This window comes from Herpailurus yagouaroundi, unplaced genomic scaffold (assembly GCF_014898765.1).
Source record: "Herpailurus yagouaroundi ecotype Mexico unplaced genomic scaffold, PumYag 139, whole genome shotgun sequence".
Taxonomy (NCBI): Eukaryota; Metazoa; Chordata; class Mammalia; order Carnivora; family Felidae; genus Herpailurus; species Herpailurus yagouaroundi.
The window spans coordinates 35,641,478-35,656,204 of NW_024412394.1; positions in this window are offsets into that span (position 1 = coordinate 35,641,478).

A 14,727-nucleotide genomic window follows, 5' to 3' on the forward strand; every position below is an offset into this window, starting at 1 on the left:
AAGAAAGAAAGAAAGAAAGAAAGAAAGAAAGAAAGAAAGAAAGAAAGAAAGAAAAAGAAATTAATTAACAGTTCCCAGAAAAACCATACAGGTGGAAAAAGCGCTGGGGAAGCTCTAAGAAGGCATTGGAACTGGGGCATTCTGGGCATGTAAATCAATAGCTCTCCATTACAGTCTGCGTTGGTAACAGGAACAAACTATATTGTGTATCTAATTGCCTACCATGATCCACATATTTTATATGGTTTAAGGATAGTAGTTGTCTCATCCTTTTTTCTATTTTTAATTTTTGTGGCTTAGTTTTAGTGCCCAGGCTTAATAAGTTGAACAAAATAGGAGATATTAGATTTCCCTGACATGATAAATTTTAGTAATTTCAGAAAGCAGAAAATACTGGAATCATTTAAATCGAAGTGGTTCTTTGGAATGTAGCAGTTTGGTTTGTATGCTAACAAATTCTGCACTGCCTTCCCATAAGAATCTGCAATGCACCTCACTGGCATTTCAAGACATGTCCCTCACTTTTGTAATTGGTAACAGAAGCATCTATCTTTCCACATCCCTTTAGTGATCTCATTGTTTACTATTCAAGCTTTATAGTGGCAGCTGTTTGTTTGCTTGTTGTATACAATGGTTTATTGGAACGTTCTCCTCAAATTGGAATTATTTGTGTTTCAAAATTTATTTTCACTCACTGTCTATGTAGAACTCTGCACAATTGTGTATTTTTCCCCTGAGGATAGTGTATAAATAATATTTAAAATGAGAAGAAGGATATTTCTCTTCTGCACATATGTTTGTCACATTATTACTCTAAGTCTATTGATATTAATTAGTGTTGTTTCCTAGAAACGATGTCCCTTGATGTATGACACATTCTTATTGGAATCCAGATTGGATTTGGAAGCAGATTCTATTTTCTAAAAAGGGCCACACCAATGTATAGCCTATCCAACATGCTCTTACAATGTGACATGCCACTCCGTATCCAAAGTTGGGGATGATGGTCCCTCTCTTTGGGTGGACTTTAGAAATGCCTGAACCAAAAGGATATAGCAGAAATTATGCTTTGGGACTTCTGATACTAGACCATAGAATATGATATGGCTTCTTCCTTGCTCTCTCTTGGGATGTTTACCATTGGGACCTAGCTACCATGTTGTGAGGGAGTCTAGGCAACATAGGCTACGTGTAGCTGTTCCAGGCTACCCCTGCAGCTAAACTCTCAGCTGAGGGCCAATATCAACTTTTTTACCTGTGAGTAAACAAGTTTTTATATGATTTCATAGCCCAGCCTTTTAAGTCCTCTAGCTGATGCCCTGGGTTATTTTATCCCATTAGGTTTGGGGGTAATTTTTTTGCACATAAACTGGAACAGAGTCCATTCTGCTTCTGAAAGACAGTTGAGGGCAAAAAGAAATTGTGGTTTATATACACAATGGAATACTACTTGGCAATGAGAAAGAATGAAATATGGCCTTTTGTAGCAACCTGGATGGAACTGGAGCGTGTTATGCTAAATGAAATAAGTCATACAGAGAAAGACAGAGACCATATGTTTTCACTCTTATGTGGATCCTGAGAAACTTAACAGAAGTCCATGGGGGAGGGGAAGAAGAAGGAAAAAAAAGAGGTTAGAGAGGGAGGGAGCCAAAGCATAAGAGACTCTTAAAAGCTGAGAACAAACTGAGGGTTGATGGGGGGTGGGAGGGAGGGGAGGGTGGGTGATGGGTATTGAGGAGGATACCTTTTGGGATGAGCACTGGGTGTTGTATGGAAACCAATTTGACAATAAATTTCATATTTAAAAAAATGAATTATGTCTCTTTCTAATAATGCCATATGCTATATGACATAAGAGGCCTTTATTTAGGTCACAACTAGCTATTCCAAAGGTGCTGTTTAGATATAGCAGACCCCCCTTGGAATAGCATCTGCTTACAATTAAATTATAAAAATTATCTCAAGATGATCATATCCCACTGATTTGTAATCTTAGAACTCATACAATTTTGAAAAAAAAATTTAGGGGAATGAAAACTCAAGGAGATGTTTCTGTGATGAAATACTGGAATAGGCTACTGATGGAGGCAGGGTAATAGTCATCTATAAAATTGTTTGAAAGTAACCATGGATTTATCTAGACTGTTTTTGTTTGGAGATTAGCCATGTAGACAAGAACAATTTTGAGGTCTTTTATTGCTTTTTTTCCCATGGCTTTGGAATCTCCTCAGTTTATCCATTAATTATGAAGAGAAAATTCTGCATTAAAGACAAAATGACTGAATAAAAATTTTGATGAATGCTCATGAAAAAAGAATTAGAATTTGTACCTAGAGATTTCATATCCATATAATACGGCTTATGTGGACTGGACTATACTATGTTTCCTAATTTCTTTGAAAGAGTTATTTAAATTGCTACTCAGGATTTTAGAAAATCTATAAAATTTTCAATTTTATTTGTAATGTGGTTAGTTTGCTTTCTGAAGAATTTCTCAATTATCAATGTATGCTACATATAATAGCTTTGTATCCCTGAGATTGAATAAGATTTCTCCTTTTGTGTTCTCACCTAGCCGTATGTATGTATGTATGTATGTATGTATGTATGTATGTATGTATATATATAGGTTTGGACTGTATTCACATTAAGTTTTATATCTTAAAAAATTTATTGCTACATGGCCAATTCTTTATCTTTGGGATGCTAATACAAATAAAGAATCCAAATAAGCAATTTAACAATAGCACCATATTCAGCCATAAACATTACCTTCAACTAGAAGCTCAACCTTTTGGAATAAACTACATTAAGAGCAAGATTTATAGCCATTCCACAGTTTGCTTAAGACTCATTCACTTATGAACTACATACATATATTTTCTTGATATTTCTACAATACTCAGGTTTCCTTGTTGCCCATCAGTCACTGGATGCTGAACTTGTAATACAGAGAATTTGTACAGGTAAGTTGTTCAAAACCTCTTTCTAACTCTTTCAAAGCAGAAACAAATACAAATGGTAGGCAGTAAACAACAACAACAAAAACTCTTTTAGGATAAATAATTCTCTGAAGATAAGAACAAACCATTTGTCCTTGTGAGCTCACTTTACTTCTAATGGCTCAATCAGGGACTTGTTCTATCTATCCCTTGACACATTGGTACTGACATTCTCCCTGGTGCTAAGTGTGTCTCACAGGGAACTCATTTATTCCCCTCTACCAAAATCATAACCACTTCCCCCTCCATGTTTCTTGTTTCAGTTATGACCCCGCTGAATATCCACTTGTCCAGGCCAGGGAAGTAGGGTAAACCTAGCCCTTCTTCTGCCTCAATCACTAAATCCAGTTCCTTTCCAAATGCTGCTCACCTATCTCTGTAATCACATCTCAAGTCTGCCTCCTTCCCATCTCTACTTGCCACTTGCCCTACCTCTGATCTAGACACTTGGAGCATCTAATAGTCTGTCTCCCCAGTCTGCTCATGCTCTCATAGCTGTGTCTCCACTAAGACTTCAGAGGGATCTACCCACCATGCAGATCAGATCTTGCTGATTCACTGCTCAAAACCATTCAAAAGCTTTCCATTACCAACAACATGAAGTAAAATCTACTCCCATGGAATGGAACCTCCATAACTCCGTGTCTATCTTTTCAGTCTCCTTTCATTTTTCTTCCTTTAACTTAATGCCCCCACAGGAGATGAAACTTCCTGTGGCTCCCTCAAACATCGTGAGCTTTTTGTCACCAGGCATTTGGTCATGAGATTGCTTCTATTGATGAACCCTGCCCTTCTTTTACATTCCAGCTCAGGCAGCACCTGTTCCAGGAAAGCTTCTCTGTTATCTTCAGCCACAATGTAGAAACTAATCTGTGTACCGGTAAATTTCAGCAACCACTTCTTTCATAGCTCTTACTTCATTATATTGAGATTTTTTGGTTTAGATGTTGTTCTCCCCTATTAGGCGTGTTTTTAACTTTTGGAGCCATGGAAAAATTATGTCTTTGTTACCAGCTCCTGGTACAAGTACTACAAATTCAGTAACTATGTATTGGCCAGAAGTACACTGAATTAATAGAAACAAACATTCTGCTTTGCACAATCACAGACAGGGTCTTTAATCAAATTCGCTTCCCTGAGCCTGGTTTCTAGAATCTAAGCATTTAATAAGTCCTTGTTTTATCTGACTGAATGGACACATTTTTATTCTTTTTTTTTTCTTAAAAATAAATACACTTTATTGGTAACAAAGCATTTTTTACTGGTTGGGCTGCCATAGTTTTGGAAAGTGAAAATAACAAATCCATCCTCCTCACAACCTCCTGCCATTTGTATTAGTTTCATATTGTTGTTACAAATTACCACACACTTAGTGGCTTAAAACAACACAAATTTATTATCATATAGTTCTAGAGATGAGGTCTAAGATGGGTCAGCAGAGCTGTGTTCCTTCAGAAGGCTCCAGGGGAGAGTTATTTCTTTGCCTTTTCCAGCTTCTAGGGGCTGCCTCATTCCTTGGCTTGTGGCTGGGGAGTTGCATCATCACATTTCTCTGACTCTAACTCTCCTACCTTCCTCTTTCCCCTAATAAGGACCATTATGAGCACATGGGCCTGCCTGGATAATTCATAGCAATTTCCCTATCTCAATATCCTCAACATAATCCTACCAGCAGAGTCCCTTTTTCCATACAAAGTTACATATTCACAAGTTCTGGGTATGGATGTCTTTGGGGAGTGATTATTCTTACCTACCATGCCATCTATTTACATTGCTATGCATGGTCGTTTTTGCTTTTCAACTGGGAGACAACTCTGTATATGGATTTTGGATGAAAAATTGAGGGTTGAGAAAGAGGGTAGGAAATGGAGTGTATCATTGCTTCTCATTAGGACCAAGGAATGGTTCGAACTCTTAAATATGGCAAAGAATGGTTAAACTCTGGTGGATATTTTTTATTGTTGGTTGGTGGATTGGTTTTCTTTCTCTAACAGGATCACTAAAGTGTAAGCTACCATGAAGTTCTGTCCGTATGAATATAATCCATTAATTGGTTTTCTCCATACCTTCTGGTTTCTCGAGGTACTTCTTCACAGTATAGCAATAGGATGCTGCAACAATTAGTCTGAGATTTCTTTTGGAGTTTCCACATATTCAAATATATACCAAGTCTGTGACTAAATTACAGGTTTTAGATAATTAGTATTTTATTTTTTTCAACGTTTTTTTTATTATTTATTTTTGGGACAGAGAGAGACAGAGTGTGAACGGGGGAGGGGCAGAGAGAGAGGGAGACACAGAATCGGAAACAGGCTCCAGGCTCTGAGCCATCAGCGCAGAGCCTGATGCGGGGCTCGAACTCACGGACCGCGAGATCGTGACCTGGCTGAAGTCGGACGCTTAACCGACTGCGCCACCCAGGCGCCCCTGATAATTAGAATTTTAAACTCGAATCTGTTATTCTGCACCTTGCCTACAAAGTCATGAAGGAACTGGCCTCAGGCTATCTCTCCAGCCTCATCCTGCACCCTTTCCTTTTTGATCTCCAAGCTCTATTAACCATACTCCCCTCATTCCAAAGAATTTGTTTGTCAAGTCTCCTCTGTCAGGAATATGTTTTCTTTTACAGCTCAGCAAATTAACTCCTGCTGCATCACATCTTTAATTTGATTAACTATTTCATCTCTTAGCTCAATTTGTAGTTTTGTGCTCATTTAGTGTAATTATTTGTTTAACATGTCTCCCTCTAAGTGAAGAGTGAGACAAAATTCCAACTATTGCCACTTCTTTAGTATTGCACTGGAGATCTTTGGGGAAAATATGTAAGTAATTGTATTGGCAAATCATGTTTATAGCTAGAAGGATTCCACAAATATGTCATTTCTTCTCAAACTGATCTTTGGATTGAATGCGTTTGCAAAAACAACTCCAAGAATTTTTTTTCATGAAATTTGGTAAACTAATTCTAAAATTTGTAATGAAATAAGCAAAGATACAAGAAGAAGCAACATATTCTAAAAAATACCCAGTTAAGATTTTCCTTATTGAGATTTATTATACTTTGAGATTGATTAGGTGAGTGGAAATTAATACAGCATTGGACAAATAGGCCAGTGGAACCTATTAGAAAATCTGGAAACAGAGTCACATGATAATGTTAGCCTGAGTATATGAAACAATAAAAAAAGCAATTCCAGAATGAAATGATAAAAAAATTTAAAAACTCCATTCCATGATTTAAATGTGAAGTGCAAAACATGAAAACCTTTAGAATATTTGGGGAAGTGGTCTGTGTAAGTCAGCGAGGAACAAATTTTATAAACAAAATGCAGAAACCACTAAACTTAAGACACAAGATCAACCCAGTAAAGTTAAAATGAAAGGATATTAAAATTAATAATTTTGTTCATCAAAATCTATCATTAACACAAAAAAAGCAACAAAGGATTAATAGCCAGAGTTAACACATAACTTCTATGACTCAATAATAAAAAAAGACTACTAATTCAATAGGAATGAAGGCAAACATGTGAATAGACATTTGAGAGAAGAAGAGCTGTGACAACAAATACATGAAAGAGTGTTGGATTTCATTGACAACAAGGAAAATATAAATCAAAATGCAGTATGAATTTATTTCACATCTACTGGAGGGCAACAATTAAAATTCTCACAATACTAAATTTTGGTAATGTTATCAAGGAAGAAGAGTTGGACAAATAGGTATGGCTCCTTTGGAAACCAGTTTGACAATACCTTATGCAGTTGAAAATGTGCATGCCCTATGATCCAGCAATTGCTTTCCTAGAGAATATTCTCTAGAGATACTATTGCGTGTTTGTGCAGGTGTCACATATGAGACGATTCAGATTAGCATTGCTTGTAAGAGTAAAAGCCAGAAAGAATATAACATCCATCAATAGAGGAGGCGAAAAGCATACTGTTGTACATGCTTACGATGGAATGCTCTGTAGCAGTGAAAATGAATTAATTATAATTACACACATCAATATGTATGAATATCAAAATCATAACATGACTAAGCAAAAGTATGACAGATGAATACATTTGAGAGGACTCCATTTACATAAATGACAACATGGGTAAAACTAAACAATAGCAAGCATGGGTGAGACTGTGTTTGTGGTAAAAATTATTTTATTTTTTTAAGTTTATTTATTTTGGAGAGAAAGAGAGCGAGAGTATGAGTGGGGGTGGGGCAGAGAGAGAAGGAAAGAGAATCCCAAGCAGGTTCTGCACTGTCAGCCTGGAGCCTGGAGCCCCACACGGAGCTTGAACTCAAAAACCTTGAAATCATGACCCGAGCTGAAATCAAGAGTCGGATACTTAACTGACTGGGCCACCCAGGTGCCCCATGGTATTTCAAAGCATGGTGGTGGAGGGGTGCCTGGTTGGATAGGTGGGTTAAATGTCTGACGCTTGATTTCATCTTAGGTCTTGATCTCAGTGTCATGAGTTCAAACCTTTAGTTGGGCTCCATGTGTGGAGCCTACTTAAAAAAAAAAGTATAGCATTGGACATTTATTTTTTAAATATTGTTAAAAATAGATATATGTTATGTGTATGTGTATATACATATGTGTGTGTGTAGATATATATGTAAAATATATTCCACAGTAAAAAGGTGTTTTCTTTTGTTTTTTGTTTTTTTTTTTAAAGAAAGAATGCTAGAAAAAAGCCTTGGGAATCCAGATTCAAGTCTCAGTTCAACATCTAACAGGCTGAACACTTAGGCAGATGTTTGAGTCTGAGTTTCCCCAACTGTAAAGATAGTATTTGAAATAGAAATTCTTGAAGGAGTTTTTCCAACTCAAGTTCTTGGTTGTTATGAGATAATCAGTCTTTTTAGCTTGGCTGCAATGATTTTGGAAGTCAGAAGAATGAAATTCCTCTTGGGAAAGATACATTTATTCTGATTATCACAAGTGAACCTAAGGAATCTGAAAGCCTTCATGTGGCTCCTCATATTTGGACCTCTCATTTACTAATATCTTATTCACTATTTTCACACTGGGCCACAAGGCATTCACCATGACTTGCTATTTTCTGATTCTGATTTTCCTGTGGCCTAACAGGAGTTTTAAATATATATGCTTATGCTGACTGCGGATTTATACCAATGCTAAGTGGAGGTGGTTTGAGAATGATGTACTTATGAATGTGGCTAAAGGGTATATTAGGCACTAGCGGTATTGCAGGAGGGTCTACCTATGAGTAATAAGGGGAACTAACAAACTACAAAGCCCAAAAGGAGAGTGAAGCTATCACATCAAAGGGTTTTTGCTTTACTGGCAAATTAATTCCTGGCATCAGCCTGGCAAGTCACAAGGCTTTGTCTATGCATGATATCTGTAAACAAATTCTATATTATAAAGTAGTTTAACATGCTAGTTAGTCTTTGTGGAGTGATATTGGAGTTTAGCTACAAAATTATTGGAGAATTCTATTATTTAAAGAAAGCATTTTATCTTCTGATTCAGGAAACTGAGGAATTATCTTGCATACCATATTGCCACTCTAAATACACATTTTAAAAGTTAACTCTGTTTATGAAATACAATAGAAGCATATTCTTTCTATTTAGCTCTAAATTATTTTAAAATATATAGAATATACATAGAAAAATAATGCAAGTTGGAAATATAATTTGGATTTGTAAGCAATAAATAATTTGGTAATAAAGAAAAAAAAAAAAACCTGGCCTCCATTTTATAGATCCCCTTGTCATGCTACTAAGCTAGAATCTCTATTGTGGAATCCTTTTAATCATCAAAATCACATTTCAAATTTTAAAAAGTGAAATAAAGTAATGTTGCAGGCAGGTTATGTATCATTTGAGTTGTGAGCATTCTGTTCTAATTTTCCCCATAAACTAGAAGTATTGAATGTCCTGCTAACATCTGTGGCCTGAACATAAAGTTGACAAAAATCAACTCTAACGGCTTTTCCCACTTGAAAATAATGTCTAGTTTCAATCTGTGGTTAAAAAAAATCTGGAGTGTCAAAGTAATATATGCCTCATGTCTCTAACCATTTTGTGTTTTCCCATTGAACATAGTTTCACTGGAATCTAAATTAGGGTTTTGTTTTTTCTAATTTGGTTTATGATGAGATTTTGTTTTCATGTGGTCTCAAATGTTCCTTATGTCAAAGATTCAGAGCCATGAGGGCTTTAGCAATCATCTAATATAACATTTTGGTTTTACATACGCAGAAAATGATCTCCCTTCAATTCCATAGGGTCTCAGTGGAAAATGGAAAAATTGTTCCATAAGTGGGCTCAAAGGTGGTGGTGGCTTACGTGTGTATATTATGGGCAGGTTGTTGATAGGAGTAGGGCACAACCTGTATGGTTGGTTTTCTGTCTGTACATGTATATAACAAGATACTGAGTATATTTTTTGGTTAGACTCTTCTACATTTGAGGGAGATTGCAACCACAAGTCCACAGTCTCTTCTCTGATTATTGCTAATGCTGCACTTTGAGACATTTCTGATTTCTGATCCCCAGCATAGCCTGTTCTTTGCTTTTGATTTTGATTCCAGTAGGGAATGGATGCCTGTTGATTCAGCTCCTCACCATGGCTCTATTCTAATTGTGCCATTTGTGGTCATATCTCTTCGGTTTTCCTTCTTAACTGTTGTGGAGTTCAGCTGTCATCTCTTGATCACATACATGTAATAGAGCTCAGCTGGGTGGCTGTAAGTTTTGTTTTAGGACCGGCAATACTCCAGGAGTCTGGTTTTATTCCTTGGGTAAATTTTTTGTCTTGCTGTTTGTTGATGATGGCGTTTCTAGGTGACCCTGATGAAAATGTCCAGGAAGTTATGTGTGATGTTGTTGACAGGTCCAAGTCTAACAGCTGCTTATTAGAAGAGATGTCTGACTTTATCTGGTGCCTGATGGTTTTGTTGTGGCTTAGCATTCCACTGACTGGATTGTGTTAGGTAGTCTTTGTAACAGACACACACTTGGGCCTCTGCCTTCTGGGAGCTGATGCCATCTAATTCACAGAGCCTGAAAGGGCACAGGACCACCCTCAGAATGAATGCAAAGACTGTGAGGTTTTCCTTAGCACTCTCAGCTTTTTTTTTTTTTTTAATCATTTCCTTTTTCTTCTTGGTGGCTCATATCCTAATCTCACACACTTCCTTCATACTGAAAAGAATAATGTATCCAAAACAATGTAAAGGTCTATCCCTACTGGAGTTTTTTTTTTTTTTTTTTTTTTTTTTTTTTTTTTTTAGCATGTAACTAATCTCAAACAAATAGGAATAAGTTGTAATACTTGGATTTCAAATATCAATCACAGGAGTAATTTTATATGATAGGGTCTTCTCTTCATTACCTACTAGTGGCCATGTGGCTATGGACCTTGGTATGATTTTCTAATAAGCTGATCCACATTATATTAATTTGTATATGTTCTTCTAAGTAACTCCTGTTGGAATTATACTGTTTAGCAAGAGTAGGGGAGGTTATCAGCTGATCGGCCCATGCATTAGTAATCATGCTCAGGTGAATAATTAAACTAATTAAAAAGAAGTTATCACAGCACCTCATTTGGGGCCAAGGTATTTTGTTCCACCTTTATTGAGATATAATTGATATATAGCATTGTGTAAGTTTCAGATATACACTATGATGATTTGATACTTGTATATATTGAACAGTGACTAAAGTATGCTTTGGGTGATTGGTAGCTTTGGGGTATATATGGTATAAATAACTAGGGAAAGAAGATAGGGAATTTTAAATTTATTTGAGTGTTTTTTAGGTACTACATTGTGTTAGTTATCTCTTGCTACATAACAAATTACCCCTAAATCTAGGGACTTAAAAGAACAAACATTTATTAATCATAGTTTCTGTAAGTCAGGGATTTGACAGTAGCTTAGCTCAGGTTCTGGTGCAGCATTTCTCATGAGTCTGTAGCCAAGCCATAGCCAGGGCTGGAGTCATCTGAAGGTTTGACTGGAGCTGGAGGATCTACTTCTAAGATGTTTGATATACATGGCTTTTTGTGGGAGGCCTCAGTTCCTTGCCACATGGGCCTCTTTATAGGGTTCTTGGGTGTCCTTAAAACATAATACCCGGCTTCCCTCAGAGGAAGTGATCTAAGAGAAAGAACAAGGAGGATCCGCAATGAATTGGGCCATCAATTCTGTCACATTCTATTTCTGAGACGTTAATCACTTAGTTGAGTCCACACCCCAAGAGAGGGGAGTTAAGCTCCACCTGTTGAAGAGATGAGTGTAAAAGAGTTTGTGGACATATTTTAAAACCACCACACAAATTGAAAGGACAGGAGGAGGATGTGGGGGAAATCATCCAACCTAACTGAGCCACAAAAGATCCAACTTTATTTTGAAAGGTTTCTTTTTCTATTTTTCCTATTACCTGGGAAATATCTTCTCTTCATTTCCAGAGCTACTGGTGTGTATCTGATTGCTATAGATATATTCTTAATACAGGCTAAACTAATTTTTAGGTTAAGTGAACCCACAGAAGCTGTGTCTGTTCTTTTCTCATTCTAGAGCATCCTATGTTGCCTCTTGTTGACCTCTTGTTGTCACAGTTTCAGCAGAAACTTCAAGGCTGGGAACAATGAGCTTTAAGTGCTCTCTTGTTCTGAAGACCAGTACGGATATTTCCATAGGACTTGCTGCCAGAAAAGTTAAAAATGATTGTATCATGGATGCTTAGCCCATGTTACATGAGATGATAAATTCGGAGTAGAAACCTCTTACAGGAGGAAGATACTTTGAAAAGGATTGTTGGCCTTAGTAGGATAGAACTGTTTTCCTCTAACTCGAGCTAACTGGGGTGGCTCCCTTCAAAGGAGTCACTTGTGGAGAGAGGAAACTGCTGTCCTGTCCCAAGTGGTTGCCAACTGACCTGCAGATAGGAGTGGGCCACCAGAGTGGAAGGGATTAGCAAGTTCTTGGGTGATGTTGATCTGTTTTCCTTGATTTCAGCAGGTGCTGGACACACATCTAATTTTTTGCCTAGAAAAGTCTCAAGTCTGAGAGGCTGCTTATGGCAGCTGCTGAGTCAGGTGACGAGAGGCCTGTAGTTGGAGCGACTGACTCCACTAATGGGGGTGGCAGTCAGGGGTGTGCTTCCTGGAGCCAGAGAGCACTGTGGAAGGAAGTGAGAATAGAGCCCTGTAGAGAGGATGTCCAGTGGGGCCAGGTGAACCACAAGTGGAAGGGAATCATGTTTAAGTGAGGATGGAGAGAAACCTAAAAACTGGGTGAGAAATGAATGTTTTGAGCTCAGTTAAACTGGAAAGGAGATGGAAAGGAGACTGTTCTAATGTCTGAAAGGAATCAGAAAACTATGGAATCTGCCTCAAGATGGCCAAGGGGCAGGGGAAGAAAAATATGACAGAATATGTTTGAAGACAGATATGTCAAAAACTAAGAATGCTTCCTATTTATATTCTTCAGCTCATTCGATAAATTGGTTGCACAAGAGCTTATTGAGCAACCATGTTCTAAAATCAATGTCCTGTGGCATACTGGATCCCTTCCCAGGTGTCCATCAAATGATGGTAAATGGTAAATGGGAGCAATGTATCTCTATTTCTTTTTTCTTTTTTCTTTTTTTAATGTTTATTCATTTTTGAAAGACAGAGGGACAGAGCACAAGCAGGGGTGGGGCAAAGAGAGAGGGGGACACAGAATCTGAAGCAGGCTCTAGGCTCTGAGCTGTCAGCACAGAGCCTGACGCAGGGCTCAAACTCACGAACCGCAAGATCATGACCTGAGCCGAAGTCGGACAGTCAACCGACTGAGCCACCCAGGCGCCCCTATCTCTAGTTCCCATAAAGTAACCATTGTGTGAAGTTTGTGGGATGAAATGATAAACTGAGAGGTTCATGCAAAGTGGTACTGAGGGGCAGGCTGGAAGAGGATGAGCATAAGGTCCACTGACTGCCAACGAGGGGGTTGCAAGCACACTGAAGTGTACAAAATGCTCATTGGTCAGAAGTGAACAGACTGAGCAGACACGGCAATAAATAGTGACAAGTGAATAAGTACTACCATGAATGCTTTTCTGGACTCCATAAGTTCTAAGAATTGCACTGTGGCTATTTCTGATTCCTTTAGGAATTGTTTTAATCTTTTTAATATTTTAATCCCTTCAATCATGTTACCATAAACTCTTGAAACCACTATTGTAGATTATAAAGAGACTGAAGTCAAATGATGTCCAAGAGGAGAGAATAGTTAAAAATAATTATGATGAGGAGGAGGAGGATGAGGATGATGATGATGAACTCTTGTAACAATTCAGCATTGTTCTAAATCTAAATATGTTAACTCATTTTATTGGATCCACCTGCCTTGCCATAATACTGGCAACAATTTTCTTAAATTATTAACATACCCGATTTTATTTAAACATTTTTATATTTGTTCTATATATTGGTATTCCATTTAAACAGAACTGGTTAGGATTGCTTTGAAGAATTATCACTTTTCAGAAGTGTTGTGTCATACTTCTAACTGTATTTTTTTGAAAAGCCAGACTGTTTCTAGCCTTCAGAATCACTATTTGTGATATAATATTTCAATACAAACTAAGACTAAAAACTGTTACGTTCAAGTTTTTTTTTTAAGTGCTGTATGGGCTCATTCCAATAGAATATTGTTTCTTTTCCTGCTTCAAAGTTGCTTTTAAATATTTTGAGAGACTTTTTACCCAGAGGAGGTGTTGTTTAATTTGAGGTGTGTGATTCATGTGTTTAATTAAACATACTCTGATAGTATTGTTAAATGTGCTCTTAAATAATATGGTTTTTATTACATATGTGGTAGTTTGCTACATGTACTAGTTATTTAAAACAGACATTGGTAAAACAAGATTTGGCTGGGGGAGGAGTAGGGCTCCCCCAGAGCTTGAATGGAAACAGACACTGAATGGAAACATACCTGCTTCACTGCTCATGGGTTCTAAACTTGGCTCTGTTTTCTTACTGTTTTAAGGCTACCAGATTTATATCCTCTGAAATTATGGGTGTTGCATAAAATTCTCATGTTGGAAAACACTCTTAGTTGACATTAAATGAACATGTGATTTGAACAACTTCAGTTTTCACACAGGTTCACATCACCAAAGTAAAAATATTTCCCATAAAATGCTGTAAATTTGCTGAAATTTAATACAAACCCCTATGGTACACTAATACAAAGAAATTCTGTTTAATGAAAGAAATGATGAGATCTATTTTCTGGATTTTATTTTAAATGGTTTCTAGGGAGAAACACCTCATAGCTATGAAAGAAGTATGTCATCAGTTCGATTCAAGAGGTTATTTTTAAACAAGTGACTAAAGATGCATTACTGGAGAAGGTTGCTATTAACATTACAGAATCTCAGAGTCAGAAGACCGTTAGACAATTTATACCTACTATGTTAAGGGAGTTCTTCTCAGATTAGTCATAATTGATTCATCAAGCCCAATGATCAATTCGTAAGAATTTTCTATTGCTGTATAAAAGATTATGGCAAAGTTAGTGGCTTAAAACAACCCATTTAGTATCTCACAATTATGTAGGTCAGAAGTCTGGGCACTGTGCAACTGGATTTTCTGCTCGGAGTCTTATTGGGCCGAAATTAAGGTGTTGTCCAGACTGCAGCTCTCACCTGGTGCTTGGGATTCTCTTCCAAGTGTACTGTTAGCAGGCAGAA